The 15,481-nt window shown below is 35.8% G+C and overlaps 1 long non-coding RNA gene across 1 annotated transcript in view; it reads right to left on the bottom strand.

Annotated features, from left to right (window-relative positions):
• Window positions 1-9,329, bottom strand: part of LOC114408106 — a 54,560-nt gene extending 45,231 nt beyond the window's left edge. Inside the window, exons 1-2 of the long non-coding RNA XR_003665814.1 lie at window positions 9,263-9,329; window positions 8,772-8,827 (exon numbers count right to left, since the gene is read on the bottom strand). This is a non-coding gene — a long non-coding RNA (uncharacterized LOC114408106). The remainder of the gene's footprint in view (window positions 1-8,771; window positions 8,828-9,262) is intronic.
• Between the last annotated feature and the right edge of the window lie 6,152 nt (window positions 9,330-15,481).

The raw sequence follows: 15,481 nt of genomic DNA on the forward strand, positions 1-15,481 counted from the left end.
AGCTAAATATTCCAATATTGTTCGTATATCTCTTGATTGGAGTTATATATATTTGTTCTTCTTATCACTTCGTACATTCGTATATATTTTTTATTGATAAAGACATCTATAATGTTTTATTTTCATTGAGAGGGGAAAGGTGGAAAACTTACAGCAATGCTACCACAACCTCTTTACCAAGTTCAATTCTGTTCACAAAGGCAAGATTATTTTTATTTTCTGAGTTTGTTGATTTTCATGGTTGGAAATTTGTGTCCATATTAATTATTCTTATCTTCTTATCAACGCCTATAGTGAAAATGCTCCCCCCTATTGAGAGATATGATATGCTCAAAAGGGATTCCGACGTCTGATTATCATTTTATCAATTTTGATCGCCACATTTGTACATTTTTTTAATGTTGAGTCGCACATATTTTTCTTAACTTATATATGAGAAATTCACACACACACCCATAAAATTAATATAACCTCATAACTTTAAACTACTTGTCTCAATCCACGTTGAAATCCCATTTAACTGGATAATAATTTTTATTACAAGTTATACCCTTATTGGTAACGTGACTAAAGCTAGCATATTTTTATGCACTTTCTTCCCTAATTTCCTATCTAAATAGTCTTACATGAAAAAAATATGAGTGGGATTAAGCCTTTATACTAGTGGTCGTCATTCGCATTATTTTGTTTTAAATACAGGACAGGATTCAAGGACTTCACAACCCAAACTCTCAACATATAAGTTTTGTGCAGCTTGTGCACCCACAGTCATAAGTTTAATTTTCCTATATTGTTCGTATATCTAATGATTGCTGTGAAGTGCTTGAACAAAATATGAGTTGTATTTGTGGTCGTTTTTCGCATTATTGTGTTTTAAATACAGGACAAGATTCTAAGACATCACACCCCAAACTCTCGTTGTATAAGTTTTGTGCAGCTTGAACTGCCATAGTCATAAGCTTAATTTTCCTATATTGTTCGTATATCTCTTGATTGGAGTTATATTTGTTTGTTCTTCTGATCACTTCGTACCTTGATATATATTTTTTATTGATAAAGACATCTAAAATGTTTTATTTTCATTGAGAGGGGAAAGGTGGAAAAATTACAGCAATGATATCACAACCTCTTTACCAAGTTCAATTCAATTGACAAAGGCAAGATTACTTTTATTTACTGAGTTTGTTGATTTTCAGGGTTGGAAATATATGTCCATTTTAATTATTCTTATCTTCTTATCAACGACGACTATAGTGAAAATGCTCCCCCCTATTGAGAGACATGATATGCTCAAAAGGGATTCCGACGTCACATTATCATTTTATCAATTTTGATCGCCACATTTGTACATTTTTTTATTGTTGAGTCGCACATATTTTTCTTTACTTATTTATTAGAAATTCACACACACACCCATAAAATTAATATCAGCTCATGTTAAATTTTTTACTACTTGTCTCAATCCACGTTGAAATCCCATTTAACAGAATAATATTTTTTAATACAAGTTATACCGTTATAGGTAACGTGACTAAAGCTAGCCTATTTTTATGCACTTTCTTTCCTAATTTCCTATCTAAATAGTCTTACATGAACAAAATATGAGTTGGATTAAGCCTTTATACTAGTGGTTGTTTTTCGCATTATTTTGTTTTAAATACAGGACAGGATTCAAGGACTTCACACCCCCAAACTCTCAATGTATAAGTCTTGTGCTGCTTGAGCTCCCATCGTCGTAAGTTTAATTTTCCTATATTGTTTTCATATCTCTTGATTGGTGTGAAGTCCTTGAACAAAATATGAGTTGGATTATTGGTCGTTTTTTGCATTATTGTGTTGTAAATACAGGACAGGATTCAAGGACTTCACACCCCAAACTCTCAACGTATATGTTTAGTATTGCTTGAGCTCCCATAGTCATAAGGTTAATTTTCCTATATTGTTCGTATATCTCTTGATTGGAGTTATATTTGTTTGTTCTTCTGATCACTTCGTACCTTCATATATATTTTTTATTGATAAAGACATCTAAAATGTTTTACTTTCATTGAGAGGGGAAAGCTGCAAAACTTACAGTATTGGTATCACAACCTCTTTAACAACTTCAATTCTATTTACAAAAGACAGAGTATTTTTATTTTCTGAGTTTGGTTATTTTCAGTGTTGGAAATTTATGTCCATATTAATTATTCTTATCTTGTTATCAACGACTAGTGAAAACGCTCCCCCCGTATTGAGAGACATGATATGCTCAAAAGGTATTCCAATGTCTCATTATCCTTTTATCAATTTTGATCGCCACATTTTTATATTTTTTTAATGTTGAGTCGCACATATTTTTCTTAAATTATTTATGAGAAATTCACACACACACACACATAAAATTAATATAAGCTCATATTAAACTTTTAACTTCTTGCCTCCATCCACGTTGAAATCCCATTTAACAGAATAATATTTTTTAATACAAGTTGTACCGTTATAGGTAACGTGACTAAAGCTAGCATATTTTTATGCACTTTCTTTCCTAATTTCCTATCTAAATAGTCTTACATGAAAAAAATATGAGTGGAATTAAGCCTTTATACTAGTGGTCGTTATTTGCATTATTTTTTTTTAAATACAGGACAGGATTCAAGGACTTCACAACCCAAACTCTGAACGTATAAGTTTTGTGCAGCTTGTGCACCCACAGTCATAAGTTTAATTTTCCTATATTGTTCGTATATCTAATGATTGGTGTGTAGTGCTTGAACAAAATATGAGTTGGATTTGTGGTCATTTTTCGCATTATTGTGTTTTAAATACAGGACAGGATTCCAAGACATCACACCCCAAACTCTCATTGTATAAGTTTTGTGCAGCTTGAACTGCCATAGTCATAAGCTTAATTTTCCTATATTGTTCGTATATCTCTTGATTGGAGTTATATTTGTTTGTTCTTCTGATCACTTCGTACCTTCATATATATTTTTTATTGATAAAGACATCTAAAATGTTTTACTTTCATTGAGAGGGGAAAGCTGCAAAACTTACAGTATTGGTAACACAACCTCTTTACCAACTTCAATTCTATTTACAAAAGCAAGAGTATTTTTATTTTCTGAGTGTGTTGATTTTCAGGGTTGGAAATTTATGGCCATATTAATTCTTCTTATCTTGTTATCAACAACTATAGTTACAACGCTCCCACCTATTGAGAGACATGATATGCCAAAAAGGGATTCCGACGTCTCATTATCATTTTATCAATTTTGATCGCCACATTTGTACATTTTTTTAATGTTGAGTCGCACATATTTTCTTAACTTATTTATGAGAAATTCACACACACACCCATAAAATTAATATAAGCTCATGTTAAACTTTTAACTACTTGTCTCAGTCCACGTTGAAATCCCAATTAACAGAATAATATTTTTCAATACAAGTTATACCGTTATAGGTAACGTGACTAAAGCTAGCATATTTTTAGTCACTTTCTTTCCTAATTTGCTATCTAAAAAGTGTTACATGAACACAATAGGAGTTGGATTAAGCCTTTATAATAGTGGTCATTTTGCGCATTATTTTGTTTTAAATAAAGGACAGGATTCAAGGACTCCACACCCCAAACTCTCATTGTAAAAGTTTTGTGCAGCTTGAGCTCCCATAATCATAAGTTTAATATTGCAATATCTTTCGTAAGCTCCTTCTGTATCTCTTGATTGGAGTTATATTTGTTTGTTCTTCTGACCACTTCTTACTTTTGCATATATTTTTTTTTATTGATAAAGGCATCTAAAATCTTTTACTTTCCTTGAGAGGGGAAAGGTGGAAAACTTACAGCAATGGTATCACAAAACCTCTTTACCAACTTCATTTCTATTTACAAAATTAAGATTATTTTTGTATTCTGAGTTTGTTGATTTTCAGGATGGGAAATTTATGTCGATATTAATTATTCTTATATTGTTATCAACGACAATAGTGAAAATGCTACCCCCTATTGAGAGACATGATATGCTGAAGAGGGATTCCGCGTCTCATTATCATTTTATCAATTTTGATCGCCAAATTTGTACATTTTTTTAATGTTGAGTCGCACATATTTTTCTTAACTTATTTACGAGTATTCTTGTTTACAATGTTAAAATCGGCACATCTATTTTCTAGGTTTGAAATTCTTAACACAAGTAATTTTTCCCCTTTGGTTGACGCAAAAGGGACGGCAGCCCGAATTTCAAGATAAATACAGCATATGAAGAAATCTTGTTTCATTGAAAAACATATGAATAAGGATCTAATTGTCAAATCCATCCTTTTATTGGTTTTATGGGATATGACATGCCCGAAAAGGAAAATAATATTTCACCATTTTCTCACTTTATTTTACACACACACTCACGCGGACGCGTGCACACGCACAATGTCACTAGTTAAATTGAGATTTGTAGTCAAAATCAGTTTTATCTTACAATAACTCAATATCTGTAATTTGATTGCAATCCCTTTTGAGAGCAAGCAAAATATTAGTTATGAACATTTTCTGGAAGATGGTTGTGTACCAATTGAAGAAAAGGGATCTGGAAGATGGTTGCTTGATGGTGACACCGGCTCCAGCAGCACGGACACGCCCAGGGTGCTCTGGACGTCCAATAGCAGCGACCAGAACATCCTGATGTCAATGGGGGACGAACGATCCCTGTGTGGCCTGCTCCTCAAACGAATCCTGCACAGAAAACACACAGTGATACATGGAATTCTCAAAATATTCAAACATAATCGTAATGGTTAGTTGAAAATGACTTACAATTTTCTCAGCGATTTCCTTTGCGGCCTCAGTCGTCATCTCCCCTGTCTTCTTCGTGCGGGCCATCTTCCACTTCACGTGGCATCTGACCGGGGATGGAGGGTCGATGACGCCATCAACGCTTCCTGACTGTGCAGCTTCCTGCAGCTTCTTCTTTGTCTTCTCAGCCAGGAGCTTCTGCTTCAAACAATCATAACCCCCACGAGACAAAACGTGGGGGGCAGTATTCTGCTTTTGGATGGCCTCTGCCTTGATGCGCACATCCTGAAAAAATTAAACAATAATGTTTGAAATGGGTAGAATGAAGTATAACAACATCATGTTTAATATGAAAAACAACTTAAATGGCAAGGAACATACCTCCCAAGAAGGGTCTCTGCGAGTCTGGCAAAACTGGGCCCACTTTTCCTTGCTGATGTCGTATTTGTCACAGACAGTGTCCTCGACACCATCCTGATCGGCTGCAAGGGCCCATTTCTTCGTGAGGTCTGATTTAAACTGCCTCCATCTCTCCCCCACGGTCTATAGTAACTTCCTTTTTGTCCTACTGTCAGAAGCCTCTCTAGGACATCAAATTCCTCCTGACAACATCAAACAAAGTTTATTTGTTACAATAATGTATTTTTTGGCTATTAATTACACAAAATCAAATAAGAAAAGAGAAATACCCGAATATCCTCCCAAATCAGGTCCTTCTGAGCAGTAGGAACCTCCTTCCAGTTCTCGTAGGTGATGTCCACCTTATCACGTGCCACAATCCCCAAATATGTTCTTAATTTCTTCCTATGGGGACCTTCGGCCTTCCCGGTAACAGGATCAGCATGCACCACTGGTCTCTCAACACCAGGTGGTCTAGTGGACAACGATCGTAGACGTGAGGCTTTGCGTGTCCGCTTCACGGCAGACGTCGAAGCCAATGCGTCCGAAGTAGGAGGAGGAGGAGGAGAAGGAGGAGAAGGAGGAGAAGGAGGAGGAGTAGGAGTGGAGGCAGGTGGAGAACCCATGATCTTTTATACAATAGCATACAAAATAAGATTAATGAAAAGATCAAGGATCAGTCATAAGTTATTTTTGGAAGGCAAAACTATAATATTATTAACCAAAACCCCACCACATAAGGAGACAAGACAAATTAACCAAAGGACTCTGAAAGATTGGTAGTTGTGCTTTTTAATTGTGATTTGGGGCAACCATGTTTTAAAAAGTATATTACATGTAATCATCAGTCAATGTATGTTTGATGGAATATAAATACTATATCTTCAGAAATACACATGTACATGGCATCCTTAGGACTTCATCCATGTTTTCTTTGATATTGATTTTCTTTTTTGTAGAAAAGAAAGAGGGGAAAGAGCAACAATTTGAAGGTTGTACATTCAGGAACTAAAGAATTCAAAATAGCTAGTAATATGAGGGATTTGTTTTTGGGATTTTCTGAGCACCAACAGCGGCTACGCAAAAAGCTTGCACTTGAGGAGGGAAAGATATTTGCAGCTAATGAACAACTTTCTTAACTATTTGTCCTTCAGATTTTACTGTTCTTTTCTCTAATATGTAAATATAAATAATATAAGGCTATGGCTTATGGACATGGTCATTTTTACCCCTAACAATCTTAGAAGTAAATATAGACCATGTTTTTACGCGATACCCTTATACCATTTATATTTACATATTAGCAAAAACAAACAGTAAAATCTTAAGGACAAATAGTTTAGATAGTTGTTCATTAGCTGCAAATATCCTTCCCTCCTCAAGTGCAAGCTTCTTGCGTAGGCGCTCTAGCTGCTCAGAAAATCCCAAAAACAAATCCCTCTTATTACTAGCTATTTTGAATTCTTTAGTTCTTGAATGTACAACCTTCAAATCGTTGCTCGTTCCCCTCTTTGAGAAGGAAGAGGATATTTATAAGACTTCATCTAGCTGATGTTTGTCGCCAGTTTCATCATCCACCACCCTTTTCTTTTGTGCCTTCTCACGTTTATTGTTGTTAAACCCATATTTATGCCTTATTCCCTTCATGTCTTGTTTTATCACAACTTTAGCTGAATCTCCCATCTTCAGCATAGTTGAATCTCCTGTCTTATTCTCCAATGACACACTTTGATGGCCTGTATCTCTTTTCTTCGTATGTTCTAGTGCTTCAGTTTTAGAATGCATAGAGCAATCAGAATTTTCCAGTCATCACCAAAGGCTTCTGCATCAGCATTGACACTCTCCACCCTCTTTGGTTTATGCTTCTGTGTTTTCTTCCGTGCTTCCTCCTTATAATTCTCAGATTTATTTTAGGTCTCACTAGAAGGATCAGCACCAATCCATGCCTATTCCTCCTCTACTAGCTCAATATCTTTCCTTTCACCTTTGCTTTTGTAAACTACATTGTAATTTACAAAACAAAAGTTGAAAGGAAAGATATTGACCTGGTAGACGAGGAAGAAGCACAAATTGGTGCTGATCGTTCTAGTGCAACCTCGAATAAAGCTGAGATTTATAACGAGGAGGCACGAAAGAAAACACAGAAGCATAAACCAAAGAGGGTGGAGAGTGTCAATGATGATGCAGAAGCCTTTGGTGATCACTGGAAAAGTCTGATTGCTCTATGCATTCTAAAACTGAAGCACTAGAACATACGAAGAAAAGAGATACAGGCCATCAAAGTGTGTCATTGGAGAATAAGACAGGAGATTCAACTATGCTGAAGATGGGAGATTCAGCTAAAGTTGTGATAAAACAAGACATGAAGGGAAGAAAGCTTAAATATGGGTTTAACAACAATAAACGTGAGAAGACAGAGACTAAAAGGGTGGTGGATGATGAAACTGGCGACAAACATCAGCTGGATGAAGTCCTAAGGAGGCAAATTGAAACAAAAAACTGATGCCTCAATCAGAGAAAAATGTAGTTGTCACTTACTTGCTTTGGTGACCTCTGTCTCTGCAGAAAATTACATTAGACGATGTTAATCAATTCTCTTTCATCATGATCATTTCGATTAGCATGAACGTCGTCAGCAATTTAGATGTGAATCATTAAAGGTAGATGATGGCATTCAAAGAATGATAGCGTCGGTTCAAATTTTAAGAAGAAAAAAAAACAATTATACTATATTTCAATTATAGACAATAACCATGCCCATCTTAATACCATCACATGGATAGCAACAGAACTAGTAAAACCGCAACCTGCCTGTCCACCCATTAACCTAATTACCCAGTCACTGTAAAGTTTGAAATGCTTCCTTGTCCAGGTTTTTTTTTCAGCTTGCTTGTATAGCTCATGCTTCCATTTATATTATGTTTTCTATTGGTCTTTCCTTTTTAACCTTTGATTTCATTTAAGTTTGAGAATGTGTTCTACTTTTAAAAAGTTTGATATGTTAAAATCAGTTCTACTTCTAAAGGCTTTACTAAGAGTATTTGAATTAGCTTCTGGTCTAAACATTAATTTTGGCAAAAGTCAGTTTGGGATTATAGGTGGTGGAGTCAATTGGGCTCTGGAAGCAGCTACTATCCTGCATTGCAGACAACTGGATTATATATTTTTTTTTTGGAAGGCAAAAATATGTATATTAATATTAAACAGAATAGTACCAGAGGTACTGAAAATAAAACATACAAGACACAAAAGTGCCACCTTCCAAAAAGCAAAACAAGCCCATCAATAACCCAGCACAAGGACCCCAATACATATAATCAGAAATTTAACCATAGGCCATCATAAGATTGGTAGACCAATGGTTAAATGATGTATTGAAACCTTTTTCTCCACATTTTAGCCAGGACCAAGGTAGAATTAAGGCATCATCCAACACCTTTTGAGGTTCAAAAGGAATGCCATGAAACAAAAAGGAATTCCTAAGCAATCAGCAGACCTTTCTATTTCTATTTTTTACACATTTAAAACTCAAACATATAAAATAAAAAATATATAACAAACTAACAAAGATAAAGACAAAAAAAAGGAAATATAAACTCACCTCAGTTGGTGCTGCTGCCCATCATTTCACTCTCACAACAAATAGGAATCATGTACCTGCATGAAAGAAATAATCACACAACACACAATGATCAGAATAAGCAAATGCATATAATTAAGCATGATACAATATCAATATTGATGGTAGTAACAATGACTTGTCAAAAATTTGGATGAAATTCAATATGTAAATCAAAGCTTTGTCCCTAAAACCCTCTGTGTAAATCAAAGCTATGTCCCTAAAACCCTCTATGTAAATTTGACAGTCTCGTCTCTCCCTTCCTGAAAACCCACTAAAAACTGCCTAACCCCCCTGCTGTTACTCCATAATTTATTCTGCAATAACTGCTTAAGGCAGTTACATATGGTCCTAAATCACTACAGATTCAGTTACGATTAACCCTTTGTGCCTAACTAGGGTTTCGAAACATCACAACAGAGACAGACCATTGAACAATGGATTTTCATCATTAACATACAACAGAGACATACCTTCGATGGAAGCGCAGACACGAACTCCACAAACGCGAACTCGACAATGTGGTTGCAATCACAGAAGCGCAGCCCAGTTTGCGACAAACACGAACTCAGACAGAAGGAGAAACAACAATAACGCCCTGGGAGTACCCTTTCCGGGACTCTTTCCTTTCCTACTTTTCTTTGACATGCGAAAGTGAGCAAATGTTAAAACGACGAACGCCTAATGTTAAAATGAAAGGACGTACCTCAATGGATAAGTGGCAAAGGCGATGTCCACAAACACGATATCCACAATGTGGTTGTAGTCACGGAAGCGCAGGCCAGTTTGACAAAAAGACGATCTCAGGCAGAAGGAGAAAGAAGAAGAACGATAGCGTTCAGGCGCGCGGGTTGTGCAATTTCATAAGTTTAATATATAATGATAACAACACCGGTTTTTTTAAAAATAACCGATGTTAACATCAACTACGTAACATTGGTTATAATAAAACTGATGTTAACATCTACTCGATAACATCGGTTTTTACAAAACTGATGTTAACAACGGCATACTAACACCGGTTTTTCCAAAACAGATGTTAACTAAGTCTACTTATTTACAAAAATGCCACCGTGCTTTTGTTAACATCGGTAATAACCGATGTTAAAGGTCCGTTGTTATATGTAAAAATTGTAGTAGTGTAACAAGCTTAATTTTCCTATATTGTTCGTATATCTCTTGATTGGAGGTATATTTGTATGTTCTTCTGATCACTTCGTACTTTCATATATATTTTTTATTGATTAAGACATCTAAAATGTTTTACTTTCATTGAGAGGGGAAAGGTGGAAAACTTACAGTAATGGTATAACAACCACTTTACCAACATCAATTCTATTTACAAAAGCAAGATTATTTTTATTTTCTGAGTTTGTTGATTTTCAGAGTTGGAAATTTATGTCCATAATAATTATTCTTATCTTCTTATTAACGACTATAGTGAAAATGCTCCCCCCTATTGAGAGACATGATATGCTCAAAAGGGATTCCGACGTCTCATTATCATTTTATCAATTTCGATCGCCACATTTGTACATTTTTTTAATGTTGAGTCGCACATATTTTTCTTAACTTATTTATTAGAAATTCACACACACACCCATAAAATTAATATAAGCTCATATTAAATTTTTCACTACTTGTCTCAATCCACATTAAAATCCCATTTAACAGTATAACATTTTTTATTACAAGTTATACCCTTCTTGGTAACACAACTAGAAAATACACTTTCAACATCGGTTATTTAGAACATTCTACATCGGTTCTAAAACCGATGTTGAAAGTGGAGATGTTGAATGTATGAATGTTAACATCGGTTTTGGAGAACTGATGTTAACATACATATGACAACATCGGTTCTCCAAATACCCGATGTTAAACACAATGAACAACAGCAAAAAAAGTGTATGCATGATGAACGTTGACATCAGTTTTCCAGTAAAACCGATGTAAATATGTTAGTTTAACATCGATTTTCTAGAAAAACCGATGTTAACATATGCCCTTAACATCGGTTTTGCTAGAAAACCGATGTCAACGTTGATGATGCATACACTTATTTGGTGTAGTTCTTTGTGTATAACATCGGTTAATTATAAATAACCGATGTTAATATTCAAATATTCACATCGGTTATTGATAATTAACCGATGTTAATGTACACTAGTTAACATCGGTTTTCTACAGATAACCGATGTTAAATTACAAACGCTGACATCGGTTATACACAAAAAACCGATGTTAATATACAAACGTTAACATCGGTTTTATATTATAACCGATGTTGGTTATGATATTAACATCGGTTTTTGTTAATAACCGATGTTGTTTTCAAATATTTTTTTTTATATATACTTTCTGTTTTTACAGTAAACCCAAAATTGTACCTGTCAAATGCAATTTCAGAAGGTCCAATTCACAGCAAATAAACATTTTATTCTGCTTTCAAGCAGTTTTAATGATAATAAACATCAAATAATTGATTTATATATTATAAAGAACTATCAACAAATGAGTTGAATGTTCATGTTACATAGAAAATGTAAAAAATGTCCCTAAATCCTAGGCCTGATCTCTAATTCGGAGATAAAACTATGCCCACTGGATCCACAATGCTTTTAATCTCTCAGGCTCCAATGGTCTAGGGTCGTTAAAATACTGCATGATTAAATAAATCATATTAAGTTAATAATGTAATACAAATTATAAATAAATCAATTTTCTTTGAAATAAACTTACCGCTTCCCAATTATTTGTAAAAGTTCCTAAAATGATGGTGGACATCCAGTGCATGACATAGTAGCCGCACTCAGTAGTTCCTTTTTGTCTATTACACTAAATACATAATGAAATTTGGATATTAATTAAACAACTAGTGTACAGACACATAAAGAAATATATATAAGTAGAAGTTTTATGTAAATGACGTACCTTGACGACGATCCACCTAGCAGGAGCCTTTGATTTAGGCTGTGGAGCATCATCAAGATCCTTGATAGCACAGTTTCATATAAGTAACAATTAAAAACTGGTGTTGTACGTTGAGGTATTACAATGCAAATGTATTGAAAACAACACTAACCTATTAATAATCCCCTTAAGGTAGTTGTATAGCCTCTTATGCAATGAACAAAACCAGACAACTAAGTGTTCCTTGGGCAGGATGACCACCATCTGCCAGTGTCCGCTGCAGTGGAACCTAAAATGGGTTAGTACATTAGTATACATTAATTAAATTTTGTTATTTTGTGACTTACCCATTTAGGTAGGCTCCAAGATACACATCGCGTTGTGAACTCTGCATCCAACTCTTTATGTAACTTTCAGATTCAAACTGCGATTGCCCAGACCTTTGAATGGACTGAGGCTCGAGGAATCCATAGATATCAGAATTCCCCGCTCGCATACATGTTTCAGTGAGATGCCTGTTTATGTTAAGTCAAAGTTAAATATTTATGAATTGAAAGCCATAACTTAGGTAAATAAAAGCCTTTTATATAAAGATTTACAGAATCCACAACTGTAACACTGATATGCTGAGACATTGACCACCGTGTGCGATTTCGGAGAGGTCTTCGTGCTTTATGTACAGGGGGAAATTTGGATTAACGACCCCGAACACGGTGGCATCCCATCTAACCTGATAAGGCCTCAAGAAAAGCTCTGGGATGGTCAATGTCATCAGATAAAGCGGATCATCGACCTCCGGATCGGGCTTCGGAGGTGGTTTTGGCGGAGACACAGCTACCTGTTCGTGAAACAAAGTTAAATAGCCTAATTTGAAAAGAAGAAACATATAGTAAGGACAATAAGTACCTGCTGTGTTAAAGACTTGACCAGATGTGTCGGCCAAGCAAGGAAGGTGTGAAGTGCCTGATAATGTCAAGTCTGCAGTTTTTCAGCACTTCAAAGAAAGATTTTCAGAACAGAATCAGTGCAGACCAACTCTGGATGGGATTCAGTTTAATTCTCTTGATCAAGGGCAGAGGAATGCATATTCTCCATGGTGTGATGATTGCTAATGAAGTCTTAGCTGAAGCCAAATGCAACAATAACCCTTGCATGATTTTCAAAGTTGATTTTGAAAAAGCCTATGACTCGGTATCTTGGGGATTTCTAAACTACATGATGAAAAGGATGGGATTTTGTGATAGATGGAGAAAGTGGATCTATGGATGCTTGTCTAGTGCAACTATATCAATCTTGATAAATGGCAGCCCTACTAGAGAGTTTGTGCCTAAGAGGGGGCTTAGGCAAGGCGACCCTCTTGCACCTTTCCTCTTTGACATAATAGCCGAGGGCCTTACTGGTTTGATGAGGACAGCTGTTTCAAAAAACATTTTCAGCAGTTATCAAGTAGGGAGGCACAAGGAAGAGATCAACATACTGCAATATGCAGACGATACCTTGTTTTTTGGAACTGCGACTACAGCCAATGTTCGAGCTATGAAGTCTATCCTCAGAATTTTTGAGCTGGCTTCAGGGCTCAAGATCAATTATGCTAAAAGCAAATTTGGGTGCTTGGGTAAATCTGTGAGTTGGTGTAGGGAAGCAGCTAATTACCTTAACTGTGGCCAGTTGGGTTTTCCTTTTTCCTATCTTGGAATTCCAGTGGGTTCATCCTCTAAAAGCTGGAATGTTTGGCAACCTCTTATTAGCAAGTTTGAATCTAGATTGGCTAAGTGGAAGCAGAGATGTTTATCTATGGGGGGCAGGATATCCCTTATCAATTCTGTCCTATCAGCCATGCCTATTTATCTATTGTCTTTCTTTAAAATTCCCAAAAAAGTGGTCCAAAAAGCAGTATCTATCCAGAGGAATTTTCTATGGGGAGGGGGTGTTGAGGCAGCCAGGATTGCATGGGTAAATTGGGACACTGTGTGTCTTCCCAAGAGCAAAGGAGGGCTAGGGATTAAAGACCTAACCAAGTTCAATGAAGCCTTGCTTGGTAAATGGGGTTGGGCATTGGCAAACAACCATAATCAGCATTGGGCTAGAGTCTTGCTATCTAAATATGGAGGGTGGAATACCCTATGTTCTGGTAGGGACAGTGCTCATTTTTCTCAATGGTGGAAGGACTTGAGGTCTGTTTTTCAACAACATCACAGCAATAGCCTCATTAACAATTTCAGATGGAAGGTGGGTGATGGGTCAACACCCAAGTTTTGGAAAGATAAATGGAGGGAGGGTGACTTGAGCCTAAAGGATAAATACCCAAGCTTGTACAACGTTAGTACTCAACAGAACCATTTAATCAACTCAATGGGTATCTTAGTGGATAATAGATGGGAGTGGAAGTTTCAATGGAGGAGAAACCTTTTTGACCATGAAGTTGATATGGCAGCAGCTTTTATGGCAGACATTGCTGAGTTTCAAATTCAACCAACAAGCAGGGACCTTCTGCTATGGGGGCTTGATACTGGTGGACCATATTCCACAAAGGCAGCTTATAGCTTCTTGAAGGATGGTGACAGCCAGGTTACTGAAGATAGTGACTTCAAGTCAATCTGGAATCTCAAAATTCCACCTAGAGCAAGTGCTTTTTCTTGGAGATTATTCAAGAACTGAATCCCTACCAAGGTTAACTTAAGGAGGAGACATGTGGAGCTGCCTTCCTATAACTGCCCGCTGTGTGATGAGGAGGAGGAAATAACTGGTCATATCTTGTACTCATGTATAAAAACTAGGACTCTTTGGTGGGAGACTATGAGTTGGGTCAATAGATGGCAGAACCTAAGTACTAACACACTATTTCAGTACATAGCACAGCTTGGACACATGGTTAAGAGGAACTGCTCGCTGCTCCTCATAAAGAAGCAAACACTCACTCACTCACTCTCTCTCTCTCTCTCTCTCTCTCTCTGCAAATAATATAATTAGATCACAGCCCACAAAAAAAAATATAATTAGACCATGAAAAAGAAAGTTAGTTCTCATGAAATCATGAACCAGCTATGTTTCTTCAAAGAAAATCGAACCTTTTTTCATTACTAATAACCACTTTTCAAGCTACCCTTTGATTATTATGTTGCGTTCCATTGCTCTAAAGTAGTCCCATCAGCCCAAAAAAGCCGAAAAGATGACACAAGAGGCTGAAATTTGACACCACTCAAAAGTAAAAGCATTGCTCCATATGGAACCATATAGAACATAGTTACATGTCACATGACTTTGATATAATGATATATAACAATTTCATTTTCATATGCATATATAACTATTGATTCAGGAGTTGAATTCATCATCATCTTTACAATCTAACAAGTACAAATTAAATATTTATAATCCTGCACAATATAACAGACAAGTAACCACAAATCATTATTCATTTGTTTCAGATTCTCTCAACATTCCCCCAAAAGCCAGCAACAACCTTACCAAAATCTCTAACCCCTCTGGCTATCCTTACAACATTTTCTGTTCCTCTCTGTGAAAATTTCATTTATTGTTAGTTGTCCGCTAAATTTTGGCAGTACCATCATACATTCAATTTTGCAGAGGGTAATTGAAAATTAAAATAAATATATCAATATCTATTCGTTGGAAAATCATTAATGCCATAATTAAGTTTGCTTTGAATTTTATGTTTGGATAGTGACTGACTTCAATTTTAACAAATCAAAAGAATAGATTAGAAGAAAAAAATATACACTTCTCTAGAACCTCAATTTATTAGATGTCGACCAATT

The sequence above is a fragment of the Glycine soja genome, chromosome 4 (genome assembly GCF_004193775.1).
Source record: "Glycine soja cultivar W05 chromosome 4, ASM419377v2, whole genome shotgun sequence".
NCBI classification, from domain to species: Eukaryota; Viridiplantae; Streptophyta; class Magnoliopsida; order Fabales; family Fabaceae; genus Glycine; species Glycine soja.